The sequence below is a fragment of the Salvelinus namaycush genome, chromosome 19 (assembly GCF_016432855.1).
Source record: "Salvelinus namaycush isolate Seneca chromosome 19, SaNama_1.0, whole genome shotgun sequence".
NCBI classification, from domain to species: domain Eukaryota; kingdom Metazoa; phylum Chordata; class Actinopteri; order Salmoniformes; family Salmonidae; genus Salvelinus; species Salvelinus namaycush.
The window spans coordinates 45,719,522-45,735,367 of NC_052325.1; positions in this window are offsets into that span (position 1 = coordinate 45,719,522).

Consider the following 15,846-nt stretch of genomic DNA (forward strand, 5'->3'; position numbering starts at 1 on the left):
GTAAAGCATGAACCTGCAGGAGTGGGTCACTGTTTGGATGTGTGCAGAAAACTAAGGGTGTTGTCCAGCGTCACGCCAAGGTTCTTTGCACTCTGGGAATGTGGCACTGGGGAGTTGTCAACCGTGATGGACAAGTCTTTGACCGGGCAGGTCTTCCCCCTGGAGGAAGGGCAGTTCCGTCTTATCGAGGTTCAGCTTGAGGTGGTGGGCCGAGATCCAAGTTGAGATATCTGCCAGGCACGCAGAGATGCTTGTCGCCACCTGGGTGTCAGAAGCGGGGGAAGGAGAAAAGTATTTGAGAGACCATGTGAGGATATGACGGGGCTGAGTGACTTGGTGTACAGAGAAAAGAGGAGAGGGCCTAGAACTGAGCGCTGGGGGACACCAGTAGTGAGAGTACGTGGGGCAGACACAGATCCTCTCCACGTCACCTGGTAGGAGCGGCCTGCCATGTAGGATGCAATCCAAGAGTGTGCAGATCCTAAGGCATCCAGCCCTGAGAGGGTGGAGAGGAGGATCTGATGGTTCACAGTGTCAAAGGCAGCAGATAGATCTATGAGGATGAGAACAGCGAGTCAGCTTTGGCAGTGCGGAGAGCCTCCATGACACAGAGAAAAGCAGTCTTGGTTGAGTGACCCGTCTTGAAGCCTGACTGGTTAGGGTCAAGAAGATCGTTCTGAGAGAGATAACAAGAAAGTAGATCAGAGACAGCACGCTCAAGTGTTTTGGAAAGAAAAGAACAAAGGGATACAGGTCTGTAGTTTTTGACGTCAGATGAGTTAAGTATTGGCTTCTTGAGGAGGGGAGCAACTCAGGCCATTTTGAGGTCAGAGGGGATGCAGCATTGGTCAGGGATGAGTTGATGAGGGAAGTGAGGAATAGTAGAAGGTCTTGAGATTTTGCTTCAATATATCCACATAATTGGCCTGCCTCATGATGCCATCTATTTTGTGAAGTGCACCAGTCCCTCCTGCAGCAAAGCACCCCCACAACATGATGCTGCCACCCCCGTGCTTCACAGTTGGGATGGTGTTCTTCGGCTTAAAAGCCTCCCCCTTTTTCCTCCAATCATTATGGCCAAACAGTTCTATTTTTGTTTCATCAGACCAGAGGACATTTCTCCAAAAAGTACGATCTTTGTCCCCATGTGCAGTTGCAAACCGTAGTCTGGCTTTTTTATGGCGGTTTTGGAGCAGTGGCTTCTTCCTTTCTGAGCGGCCTTTCAGGTTCCGCCGATATAGGACTCGTTTTACTGTGGATATAGATACTTTTGTACCCGTTTCCTCCAGCATGTTCACAAGGTCCTTTGCTGTTGTTCTGGGATTGATTTGCACTTTTCGCACGAAAGTACGTTCATCTCTGGGAGACAGAACGCGTCTCCTTCGTGAGCGGTATGACGGCTGCGTGGTCCCATGGTGTTTATACTTGCGTACTATTGTTTGTACAGATGAACGTGGTACCTTCAGGCATTTGGAAATTGCTCCCAAGGATGAACCAGGCTTGTGGAGGTCAACTGTTTTTTTTCAGAGGTCTTGGCTGATTTCCCCATGATTTAAGCAAAGAGGCACTGAGTTTGAAGGTAGGCCTTGAAATACATCCACAGGTACACCTCCAATTGACTCAAATTATGTCAATTAGCCTATCAGAAGCTTCTAAAGCCATAACATAATTTTCTGGTATTTTCCAAGCTGTTGAAAGGCACAGTCAACTTAGTAAACTTCTGACCCACTGGAATTGTGATACAGTGACTTATAAGTGAAATAATCTGTCTGTAAACAGTTGTTGGAAAAATGACTTGTGTCATGCACAAAGTAGATGTCCTAACCGACTTGCCAAAACTATAGTTTGTTAACAGGAAATTTGTGGAGTGGTTGAAAAATGAGTTTTAATGACTCCAACCTAAGTGTATGTAAACTTCCGACTTCAACTGTAGGAGGGCCAAGCACAGGAAGCAGCTCTTTTAGTAGTTTAGTTGGAATAGGGTCCAGTATGCAGCTTGAAGGTTAATATGCTATGACTATTTTCATCAATGTGTCAAGAGATTTAGTTTTAAAAAACTTGAGTGTCTCCCTTGATCCTAGGTCCTGGCAGTGTTGTGCAGACTCAGGACAACTGAGTTTAGGAGAAATACTCAGATTTAAAGACGAGTCCGTAATTTGCTTTCTAGTGGTCCTTATATTTTCGTCAAAGAAGTTCAGGAATTTATCACTGCTGAAGTGAAAGCCATCCTCTCTTGGGGAATGCTTTTTAGGTAGCTTTGCGAAAATATCAAAAATACATTTTGGATTGTTCTTATTCTCCTCAATTAAGTTCGAAAAATAGGTAGATCGAGCAGCAGTGAGGGCTCTTCGATATTGTACGGTACTGTCTTTCCAAGCTATTCGGAAGACTTCCAGTTTGGTGGAGTGCCATTTCCGTTCCAATTTTCTGGAAGCTTGCTTCAGGGCTCGGGTATTTTCTGTATACCAGGGAGCTAGTTTCTTTAGACAAATGTTTTTTCTTTTTATGGGTGCGACTGCATCTAGGGTATTATCAAGGTTACATTTAGTTCCTCAGTTTGGTGGTTAACCGATTTTTGTACTCAGACGTCCATGGGTAGGTGGAGGGAGTCTGGAAGGGCATCTAGGAATCTTTGGGTTGTCCGGGAATATATAGCACGGTTTTTGAGGATCCTTGGTTGGGGTCTAAACAGATTATTTGTTGCGATTGCAAACATAATAAATTGGTGGTCCGATAGTCCAGGATTATGAGGAAAAATATTAATTCCACAGGACAAAACTAGGTCCAGAGTATGACTGTGGCAGTGTGTAGGTCCGGAGACATGTTGGACAAAACCCACTGAGTCAATGATGGCTTCGAAAGCCTTTGGGAGTGGGTCTGTGGACTTTTCCATGTGAATATTAAAGTCACCAAAAATGTGAAGAATATTATCTGCCATGACTAAAGTCCGATAGGAATTCAGGGAACTCAGTGAGGAACGCTGTATATGGCCCAGGAGGCCTGTAAACAGTAGCTATAAAAAGTGATTGAGTAGGCTGCATAGATTTCATGAAAATCTCAAGACAAAAACGCAGTCATTTTCTTTTTGTAAATTGAAATTTGCTATCGTAAATGTTAGCAACACCTCCACCTAGTCAATGAACAGCATTCTCACATAGGTATTCCTCTTATCTAGGTGGGACAGCGTGGAGCGCAATTGAAATTGTGTCGTCTACGGATCTGTATGCAAATTAGAATGGGTCTAGGGTGTCTGGGATGATGGAGTTGATGTGTGCCATAACTAGCCTTTCAAAGGACCTCACCTCAGGATTATAAATGCGAGTGCTAGAAGGCGGTAGTCGTTGTGGCAGGAAGCCTTAGCGTTCTTGGGAACAGGAATGATGGTAGTCATTTTAAAACATATGGGACAGACTGGGATATGGAAAATGACAGTGAATATGCCTGCTAGTTGATCTGTGCATGCTCTGGGAACGCGCCATGGAATACCGTCCAGAGTGAGTGTTGACCATTGCGAGTGTTGACCTAATTAAAGACCATACTCACGTCGGCCTCTTACTCACCCAGTCCTCTGGGTCGGTGGGGGCCCTCACGCACGGCACGGTGTTGTTATTGTCGAATCGTGCATAAAATGCAATGAGTTCATCTGGAAGAGCGGCATCATTGGGCAGATCACGGCTGGGTCTTCCTTTGTAATCCGTAGTGGACTGTAGCCCCTGCCACATACGGCAGGCATCGGACCCTGTGTAAAATGATTACCCCTTGACCCTATATTGTTCTTTTGATCACTCTGCAGAGGTCGTAGCAGGACTTGTACTTGTTCCTGTCCTCAGACGTAGCCTCAGGGTTGTCTGTGATAGCCCTGTCCTTTTGGGGTTTTTTCTTTCTCACTTTTATTTGGGGGGGGGGGGGGGGGGGGGGAGTCACCATTGAGACCAAGGTCAAATTTTTTCAAGGGAGCCCTGTGAACATGAACAGAATAACATCAAAACAATAAATTAATGAAGAACAAACAGCTATCACATACACTACATGACCAAAAGTATGTGGACAGCTGCTCGTCAAACATCTCAGTTCACTGGAACTAAGGGGACCGAACCATGAAAAACAGCCCCACACCATTATTCCTCCTCCACCAGACTTTACAGTTGGCACTATGCATTCGGACAGGTAGCATTCTCCTGGCAATTAAATCAACAATGTAATGTGACAGCTAGATGTCCTCTAGTTTGTACAACAAAAAAATAGCCTAAAAACCAATTGTTTAGGGTATTATCCAACTGGGCAAAAACAGATTCATTCAACATTGTTTCCACATCATTTAAACCAAAACATGCAATGTGATCATGTTGAATCAAGTGGGAAAACTGACTGGATTTGAAAAAAGTTATATTTTTTTCACCTGACTTTTAACCTAAATCAAATAACATGGTCACATTTTTTGTTGATTTCACCTTAGTTGACAACTCCACCAAATGTAAATCAAAACTACACATTGAACTGATGTGTGGCCCGGCGGGATGCCAAGTTAACAAGTGCAACAGAAAAGATAAAACTACAATAAAAAGTATTATTCATACTGTACTATAGGCTATTGGCATGATTTAAACCAGTCAAAATAAATGTATCCTTTGGTCCCTTTGCACAACAGTTGAGCATCTTTTCTCCATCTGCTCTACACCATTGCCAAGTAACGTTAGGCTTACCTCAACTCCACGATGATTTCTGGAGTTGAGAAGTTTAGGTACTTGGCACACCACAAATCTACACATGTAACATTTAGGATAGTCAATCTTAAGTGAAACCTGACATTGTTCATCTTGCTATTGATACTAACCTGGGAGAACGCAACAATGGGTGTGTTCGTAAATCCACTCTGGTGTACCAGTCCTGACGCTCTGGCCGAGGAGTAGGGGTTGATCCGAACGTTCTGACCTCCAAACGACAGTCAAGCACCCAAGCTAACTGACAAGTTACTCTCAGACACAAACGAGATAACACCTCACTCTGACCGTTATACTCGCCCAAGGAGAGCTGGATATGCTTCTTTTCATGTTATCCAGAGCGTTGGTGAATGTAACTGTCCTGCTGGAGACAATTTAATTACGTTTTCTTTTGCCGACGTTTACTGGCACCTGCCATATTCAACCGGTGTTGAGCGTTCGTAAATTCATCACTTATTCTGCGCTCTGGCACATCCGGAATAGATAGCCAAAGTGAATTTACGAACGCGCCCAAAGTTTATTTTTACCTACCTGTTCGGTCTCGACTACACACCCGCCAGATTATTCCCTAGATTGTTTGGCCCTACTAACACAATAGATGCCTACTTCCGATGAAGTAGGCTATCTGAAGGTATAGAAAGAACTGTAAATGTACCATCCGACCGAAACTGCCGCTTGAGAGTCAGGATGCAACTGCTTCTCTTCCTCCACTCTCCGAAGCAACAACACCACCTTTGACGCGCACTTTTCTCGACTGGATCTATCACGCCACCTGGCGGAGCAGGTGATTACTTTAGCCTCTCACTTGAGCCATCGTATGCCTACCATACTGTATTGGTGGTGCTTTTTTTTGGACAGTAGTCGTTCCTCCTCAGGATGTAGGTACGAGACTGTCAGCTAAATTTAACTATCAGTCTTGAATTAGAACTTTGAGAGCAAATTTGACCTTGGCTGGCCTGCTTGCTGTCTCTGTTCAACTACAACATTCCACTCCTTGCCATTCCTGTCATTTGCCAAAGAGACTGTCCTTTCGGCAATCTTGAAATATGAACGTTCTATAATTAATGAGGGATAAGGATGTTATGCTGGCAGTACTGTCGCAGATTTGATTTTTTAAATTTTAAATAAGAGTATAAAGATATGCTAAACTTTGGGAATATCGATTTTTTCCCCAGCTACACTAGTACACTACAATGGTGTTCACATCATTGCAACCACAACAAAAAAATGATAATTTTACATACTTTTATTATAAATATTGTATTATTTATACCAGCATTTTAAAAAGTTCACACCAATGCTGTTATGTTGAAATACATTGTTGTAGGCTTTATGTAAATAAATACACTTTTGATAAAATACATATATACAGTATGTAATTGGAATAACTCACTAGAGTCTACAAAACTTAAATTGGTCTAATTGTGGTGGGCAACAAGTTTAATACAGAGTACTGGTAACTCCTTACTCCACCCACTCCATTCACTGCAACGCAATACACTGCATATGAATTACATGTTGGTTTATAGAAAAAAAAATACTCTGTGCCGATGTAAAAGTGGGGTTGGTTTAGCCGCGGGAAGATATTTGGGGGTGGCGGTGCTGCAAATTTGGGATAAAAACATTTCTCCCTGTGCCACAGACTGCTGTATTGTTCCACTAATACGGGAGTAGTAAAGGCCCAGTGCACTACTTTTGTGAGAAAAAAATGTCCAGGCCTGCAGAGGGCTATATCGGTCCGCTAATACAGGCAAGGCAGCCCCGCTCATTAGGCAGGATTATGCGGCTGCCTATGGCAGCAGATTGAAGAGGGTGGCATTTTCTGAGCTAAACTGACCAAGACAACAACACATTAAACTTCATATAGTTCTGCCACAAAACAATTAGATTTTCTCTCAACCAGTGGCATATGGGCTTTACTCATTTCATAGTGTATTCTACTGTATTTTAGTCAATGCCACTCTGACATTGCTCATCCTAATATTTATATATTTCTTAATTCCATTCTTTTACTTTTAGATTTGTGTGTATTGTTGTGTATTGTTAGATATTACTGCACTGTTGGAGCTAGGAACACAAGCATTTCGCTACACCTGCAATAACATATGCTAAATATGTATACGTGACCAATAAAATGTGATTTGATTTTGACTCGAGACATTTCACCTTTCATTTTTAATTAATTAGTAAACATTTTGAAAAACATAAATTCCACTTTGAAATTATGGGGTATTGTGTGTAGGCCAGTGACAAAAAATCTCGATGTAATCCATTTTAAATTCAGGCTGTAACACAACAAAATATGGAAAAAGTGAAGGGGTGAGAATTACTTTCTGAAGGCATTTATATTTTTGTCAATTTCGACCTGCCCACCCTTATAAAAGATGGCATTTGCGAGAATTGCCAGACGGGCAATCCGCCCATGTCCTTTAGAGAGTTTCGTCAGCAACATGTGACACAGAGGGCCTTCTGAGTGAGTTGGTAGGGGTGATGGGGTGGTTTGGGATTCACTAAGTGTTTCTTGTCACTCCAAGGTTGTAGCTCCATGGACACGCCCATTCCCGCTAACCCCACCTCCATGTCAGTAGAGTACCAAAACTCAGTGGAGAGAAAAGATTACTTGAACGTGGGGGGGAAATGGTCATCACAAGAGAAAGGACAAGAACTGAGTGAAAATATGTTGTTTGACCAAATAAACTTTAAGATTGGATGCAAATATCAACTGAATGCTTTCAAAAAAAAAAAAAATCATAACAAAGAAATATGTATTTTTATCTCCTTGATGTTATCCTGTCTGGCCCAGGCGTTCCGCTAGCGGAACTCCTCCCACATTCCACTGAAAAGGCAGAGCGCGAAATTCAAAAAATATTTTTTAGAAATATTTAACTTTCACACATTAACAAGTCCAATACAGCAAATGAAAGATACACATCTTGTGAATCCAGTCAACATGTCCGATTTTTTAAATGTTTTACAGCGAAAACAGCACGTATATTTATGTTAGCTCACCACCAAATACAAAGAAGGACAGACATTTTTCACAGCACAGGTAGCATGCACAAAGCCAACCAAACTAACCAAGAAACAACTTCATCAGATGACAGTCTTATAACATGTTACACAATAAATCTATGTTTTGTTCGAAAAATGTGCATATTTGAGGTATAAATCAGTTTTACATTGCAGCTACCATCACAGCTACCGTCAAAAATAGCACCGAAGCAGCCAGAGTCATTATAGAGACCAACGTGGAATACCTAAATACTCATCATAAAACATTTCTGAAAAATGCATCGTGTACAGCAAATGAAAGACAAGCATCTTGTGAATCCAGCCAATATTTCAGATTTTTTAAGTGTTTTACAGCGAAAACACAATACAGCATTATATTAGCTTACTACAATAGCCTACCACACTTCCGCATTCATTCATCAAGGCACGTTAGCGATAGCAATAGGCACGTTAGCGTTAGCGAATAAACCAGCAAAAGATATTAATTTTCACTAACCTTCATAAACCTTCCTCAGATGACAGTCCTATAACATCAGGTTATACATACACTTATGTTTTGTTCGAAAATGTGCATATTTAGAGCTGAAATCAGTGGTTATCCATTATGCTAACGTAGCTTATTTTTCCCAGAATGTGCGGATATTTCTATTAGACTCTCACCTATTCTGACCAAATAGCTATTCATAAACATTACAAAAAAATACATGTTGTATAGGAAATGATAGATACACTAGTTCTTAATGCAATCGCAGTGTTAGAATTCTAAAAATATCTTCATTACGACATAAGGCTTATGTTATAGCGAGAGAGTGGCCAAAACCTGGGCGCAAAACTACTAGTACACATGTTCGACAGATATATGAAATAGCATCACAAAATGGGTCCTACTTTTGGTGATCTTCCATCAGAATGTTGTACAATGGGGTCCTTTGTCCAGAACAGTCGTTGTTTGGATTTAGAACATCGTTTTTCCCTCTTGAATTAGCAAGCACACTGGCCAAGTGGCGCGAAGCTCTCCATCGTCAACAAACACAGACAACGCAACACGCCTAACGTCCCGAAAAATTTTCAATAATCTAATAAAACTATATTGAAAAAACATACTTTACGATGATATTGTGACATGTATCAAATAAAATCAAAGCCGGAGATAGTAGTCGCCTATAACGACGGCTTTTCAGAAGGCAATTCCAAGTCCATCTTCGCGCTTTCCAGAAAACAGGAAATGGATGACTCGTCGTGCCAAGAGGATATATTCCACCTCAGACCAAGATAAACACTTCATTTCTTCTCTCACTTCCTCTTGACATCTAGGGGAAGGTGTATGACGTGCATGTATACTCATACGTATCATTCCCATTTATAGGCAGGCCCTTGAACAGAGCATCATTTTCAGACTTTCCACTTCCTGGTCAGAAAGTGTGCTGCCAAATGAGTTCTGTTTTACTCACAGACAAAATTCAAACGGTTTTAGAAACTAGAGTGTTTTCTATCCAATAGTAATAATAATATGCATATTGTACGAGCAAGAATAGAGTACGAGGCCGTTTAAATTGGGCACGATTTTCCCCCAAAATGTAAATAGCACCCTCTATCCTCAACAGGTTATCCTCACAAATAATCCTGATAGGTGTCAGTCTGGTGTTTTCTGTAATGACCTTAGTGATCACTGTTTAACAGCCTGTGTTCGTAATGGCTGCTCAGGGAAACGACCTGTTCCTATTTGTCCTAGACGCTGACTAAAAAACTTTAATGAGCAAGCCTTTCTTCATGGCCTCTGTAAATTGGTATAAAATCACATCCCCACTGTCGAAGACGCTTGATATTTTCAGTGGTATTGTTAATGAGAATTAAAAACAGGTTCAGCCCCTGGTTCGACCGTGATCTGGCAGAGTTACACCACCTCAAGAATTTAATTTGGCAAAAAGTTTGGCACACGCATACTCAGGCTGACTGGCTCTTGTTCGGGCAAATAAGAAATAAGTGCACTCAGGCTATCCGAAAGGCCAAAGTTAGTTACTTTCAGGAGCAGTTCTCTCGCTGTGGGTCTAACCCCAAGAAGTTCTGGAAAACGGTTAAAGACCTGGAGAATAAACCCTCCTCATAGCTGCCCATGTCCCTTAACGTTGATGATGTGGTTGTTACTGACAAGAAGCACATGGCTGAGCTCTTTAATCATCAGGATTCCTGATTGACTCAGCCATGCCTCATCTCCCACCCCTTCTAATGCAACTAGCCCTGATGCATCTCCCTCTTTTTCCCCTGCCCCGCCACAAAGTTTCTCCCTGCAGGCAGTCACTGAGTCTGAGGTGTTAAAGGAGCTCCTGAAACTTGACCCCCAAAAACCATTTGGGTCAGATGGTTTAGACCCTTTCTTCTTTAAGGTTGCTGCCACTATCATCACCAAGCCTATCTCTGACCATTTTAACCTGTCTCTCCCCTCTGGGGAGGTTCCCATTGCTTGGAGGCAGCCACGGTGCATCCTTTATTTAAAAAGGGGGAGATCAAGCTGAACCGAACTGTTATAGACCAATTTCTATTTTTCCCTGTTTATCAAAAGTGTTGGAAAAACTTGTGAATAATCAACTGACTGGCTTTCTTAATGTCTATAGTATTCTCTCTGCTATGCAATCCGGTTTCCGCTCAGGTTATGGATGTGTCACTGCAACCTTAAAGGTTGTCAATGATGTCACCATTGCCCTTGATTCTAAGCAATGTTGTGCTGCTATTTTGGACTTGGCAAAAGCTTTTGATACGATAGACCATTCTATTCTTGTGTGCCGGCTAAGGAGTATTAATGTCTCTGAGGGGTCTTTGGCCTGGTTTGCTAACTACTGCTCTCAAAGATTGCCGTGTATAAAGTCAAAACATCTGCTGTCTCAGCCACTGCCTGTCACCAAGGCAGTACCGCAAGGCTCAATCCTAGGTCCCACACTCTTCTCAATTTACATCAACAACATAGCTCAGGCAGTAGGGAGCTCTCTCATCCATTTATATGCAGATGATACAGTCTTATACTCAGCTGGCCCCTCCCCGGATTTTGTGTTAAACGCTCTACAACAAAGCTTTCTTAGAGTCCAACAAGCTTTCTCGGCCCTTAACCTTGTTCTGAACACCTCCAAAACAAAGGTCATGTGGTTTGGTAAGAAGAATGCCCCTCTCCCCACCAGTGTGATTACTACCTCTGAGGATTTAGAGCTTGATACAGGTACTTGGGAGTATGGCTAGACAGTACACATATCAAAGCTGCAGGCTAAGGTTAAATCTAGACTTGGTTTCCTCTATCGTAATCGCTCCTCTTCATCCCAGCTGCCAAACTAACCCTGATTCAGATGACCATCCTACCCATGCTCGATTACGGAGATGTAATTTATAGATCGGCAGGTAAGGGTGTTCTCGAGTGGCTAGATATTCTTTAGCATTCAGCCATCAGATTTGCCACCAATGCTCCTTATAGGACACATCACTGCACTCTATACTCTGTAAACTAGTTCTCTCTGTACACCCGTTGCAAGACCCACTGGTTGATGCTTATTTAGAAAACCCTCTTAGGCCACACTCCCCCCTATCGGAGATATCTACTGCAGCCCTCATCCTCCACCCGTTCTGCCAGTCACATTTTGTTAAAGGTCCCCAAAACCACACACACCCCTGGGTTGCTCCTCTTTTCAGTTCGCTGTAGCTAGCGACTGGAACGAGCTGCAAAAAACACTTAAAACTGTCTAGTTTATGTCCATCTCTTCATGCAAAGACTTAATCATGGACACTCTGACAGTTGTGGTTGCTTTGCGTGATGTATTGTTGTCTCTACCTTCCTGCCTTTGTGCTGTTTTCTGTGCCCAATAATGTTTGTAGAATGTTTTGTGCTGCTACCATGTTGTTGTCATGTGGTGTTGCTAACATGCTGTGTTGTCATCTTAGGCCTCTCTTTATTTAGTGTTGTGGTGTCTCTTGTCGTGATGTGTGTTTTGTCCAAATATATATATTTTTTTTAATCCCCCGTCCCTGCAGGAGACCTTGGGGACATTGGCTGGGTGAGGTTGGGGACGTGGGCTGGGTGGGGTTGGAGACGTTGGTTGGGTGGGGTTGGAGACGTTGGCTGGGTGGGGATGGAGACGTTGGCTGGGTGGGGATGGAGACGTTGGCTGGGTGGGGATGGAGACGTTGGCTGGGTGGGGTTGGAGACGTGGGATGGGTGGGGTTGGAGACGTGGGATGGGTGGGGTTGGAGACGTTGGCTGGGTGGGGTTGGTGGATGGGTGGGGTTGGAGACGTTGGCTGGGTCGGGTTGGGGGATGGGTGGGGTTGGAGACGTTGGCTGGGTGGGTTTGGGGACGTTGGCTGGGTGGGGTTGGGATGGGATGGGTGGGGTTTGGGGATGGGGACGTTGGATGGGTGGGGTTGGAGACGTGGGCTGGGTGGGGTTGGAGACGTGGGATGGGTGGGGTTGAGGACGTTGGCTGGGTGGGGTTGGGTGATGGGATGGGTGGGGTTGAGGACGTTGGCTGGGTGGGGTTGGGTGATGGGATGGGTGGGGGGATGGAGACGTGGGATGGGTGGGGTTGGAGACGTTGGATGGGTGGGGATGGAGACGTTGGATGGGTGGGGATGGAGACGTGGGATGGGTGGGGTTGGAGACGTTGGCTGGGTGGGGTTGGAGACGTTGGCTGGGTGGGGTTGGGGGATGGGTGGGGTTGGAGACGTTGGCTGGGTGGGTTTGGGGACGTTGGCTGGGTGGGGTTGGGGGATGGGATGGGTGGGGTTGGGGACGTGGGCTGGGTGAGGTTGGAGACGTTGGCTGGGTGAGGTTGGAGACGTGGGATAGGTGGGGTTGGAGACGTGGGATGGGTGGGGTTGGAGACGTTGGCTGGGTGGGGTTGGGGACGTTGGCTGGGTGGGTTTGGGGACGTTGGCTGGGTGGGGTTGGTGGATGGGTGGGGTTGGAGACGTTGGCTGGGTGGGGTTGGGGGATGGGTGGGGTTGGCGACGTTGGCTGGGTGGGTTTGGGGACGTTGGCTGGGTGGGGTTGGGGGATGGGATGGGTGGGGTTTGGGGATGGGGACGTTGGATGGGTGGGGTTGGAGACGTGGGATGGGTGGGGTTGGGTGATGGTATGGGTGGGGGGATGGAGACGTGGGATGGGTGGGGTTGGAGACGTTGGATGGGTGGGGATGGAGACGTTGGATGGGTGGGGATGGAGACGGATGGGTGGGGATGGAGACGTTGGATGGGTGGGGATGGAGACGTTGGATGGGTGGGGATGGAGACGTTGGATGGGTGGGGATGGAGACGTTGGATGGGTGGGTGGGGACGTTGGCTACGTTGGCTGGGTGGGTGGGGTTGGGCACGTTGGCTGGGTGGGGTTGGAGACGTGGGATGGGTGGGGTTGGAGACGTGGGATGGGTGGGATTGGGGACGTGGGATGGGTGGGGACGTTGGCTGGGTGGGGACGTTGGCTGGGTGGGGTTGGGGACGTTGGCTGGGTGGGGTTGGGGACGTTGGCTGGGTGGGGTTGGGGATGTTGGGGACGTGGGATGGGTGGGTGATGGGTGGGGACGTTGGTTGGGTGGGGTTGGGGAATGGGTGGGGTTGGGGACGTTGGGGAATGGGTGGGGTTGGGGACGTTGGCTGGGTGGGGTTTGGGGATGGGTGGGGTTGGAGACGTTGGCTGGGTTGGGATGGGTGGGGTTGGAGACGTTGGATGGGTGGGGTTGGAGACGTTGGATGGGATGGGTGGGGTTGAAGACGTTGGCTGGGTGGGGTTGGGGAATGCGATGGGTGGGATTGGTGACGTTGGATGGGTGGGGTTGGAGACGTTGGATGGGTGGGGTTGGGGGATGGGGTTGGAGACGTTGGATGGGTGGGGTTGGGGACGTTGGCTGGGTGGGGTTGGGGGATGGGATCGGTGGGGTTGGAGACGTTGGATGGGTGGGGTTGGAGACGTTGGATGGGTGGGGTTGGAGGATGGGGTTGGAGACGTTGAATGGGTGGGGTGGGGGATGGGTGGGGTTGGAGATGTTGGCTGGGTGGGGTTGGAGACGTTGGATGGGTGGGGTTGGAGACGTTGGATGGGTGGGGTTGGAGACGTTGGATGGGTGGGGGAATGGGAAATGGGATGGGAAGTTTGGGTTTCCTTTTATTTTCCTGTACAGTGCATTTTGAAATTATTCTGACCTCTTCCCTTTTTCCACATTGTTGTGTTAAGTTACAGCTTCATTCTAAAATTGATTAAAATCCCTCAATCTACACACAATAACCCATAATGACAGAGCGAAAACAGGTTTAGACATTTTTGCAAATGTATTACAAATAAAAAACAGAAACCTTATTTACATAAGTATTCAGACCCTTTGCTAGGAGCCTCGAAATTGAGCTCATGTGCATCCTGTTTCCATTGATCATCCTTGAGATGTTTTTACAACTTGGAGTTACAACTTACAATTTGGAAATAAATACACCTGTCTATATACAGTTCACACAGTTGACAGTGCATGTCAGAGAAAAAAAACAAGCCATGAGGTCGAAGGAATTGTCCGCAGAGCTCCGAGACAGTATTGTGTCGAGGCACAAATCTGGGGAAGAGTACCAAAAAATGTCTACAGCATGGAAGGTCCCCAAGAACACAGTGGCCTCCATCCTTCTTAATAAGTGGAAGAAGTTTGGAACCACCAAGACTCTTCCTAGAGTTGGCCGCCCGGCCAAACTGAGCAATCGGGGGAGGAGGGCCTTGGTCAGGGAGGTGACCAAGAACCCAATGGTCAATCTGACAGAGCTTCAGAGTTCCTCTGTGGAGATGGGAGAACCTTCCAGAAAGACAACCATCTCTGCAGCACTCCACCAATCAGGCCTTTATTGTAGTAGAGTGGCCAGACGGAAGCCACTCCTCAGTAAAAGGCACATGACAGCCCACTTGGAGTTTGCCAAAAGGCACCTAAAGGACTCTGGCTGTGAGAAACAAGATTCTCTGGTCTGATGAAACCAATATTGAATTATTTGTCCTGAATGCCAAGAGTCAGGTCTGGAGGAAACCTGGCACCATCCCTACAGTGAAGCATGGCGGTGGCAGCATCATGCTGTGGGGATATTTTTCAACAGCAGGGACTGGGAGACTAGTCAGGATTGAGGGAAAGATCTACAGCGCAAACTACAAAGAGATCCTTGATGAAAACCTGCTCCAGAGCGCGCAGGACCCCAGACTGGGGCAAACGTTCACCAAACTACAACCCTAAGCACACAGCCAAGACAACGCAGGAGTGGCTTCGGCGCAAGTCTCTGAATATCCTTGAATGGCCCAGCCAGAGCCCGGACTTGAACCCGATTGAACATCTCTGGAGACCTAAAAATATCAGTGCAGCGACAATCTCCAACCAAACTGACAGAGCTTGAGAGGATCTGCAGAGAAGAATGGGAGAAACTCCCCAAATACAGGTGTCCCAAGCTTTTAGCGTCATACCCAAGAAAACTCGAGGCTGTAATCACTGCCAAAGGTGCTTCAACAAAGTACTAAGTCTAAGTCCGAATACTTACGTAAATGTGATATTTCAGTTTTATTTTTTATAAAATGTCTAAAAACCTGTTGTCATTATGGGGTATTGTTGGTAGATTGATTACGGGGGAAAAATGATCAATTCTAGAATAAGGCGGTAACATAAAATGTGTAAAAATTTAAGGTCTGAACACTTTCAAAATGCACTGTATACACAGAATTATTACCTAAACTTAAAAATATTATGAAAATATTGTAGCTATTTACCTTTTGTAATGTTTTTTCTTTTATCTTCTGAGTGGCAGCCCACAGGTACAACGTGTCAAATATCAAATATGAATATTGTACCTGTAACCCTCCCCAAAACAAAGTAAATAAAAACTGTACCCCCCCAAAAAATAAGTAAAATGTGACATTCTAACAAACAAGGCATTTATGAAAATGTAAATTATATTGCATGTAGCCAAGTGACTAAGTAAGAAGAGGTTTGTTATTTTCATTATATTAAATATGTAGTCATATTTTCTTGTTTTTATTATGAAAACAAAGGTCAAATATGTACTCTTCTTAGTAATTTAGCTACATGATAGATAGGGTGTGTGCGAGTGAAATCACAAAGTAAGATTTC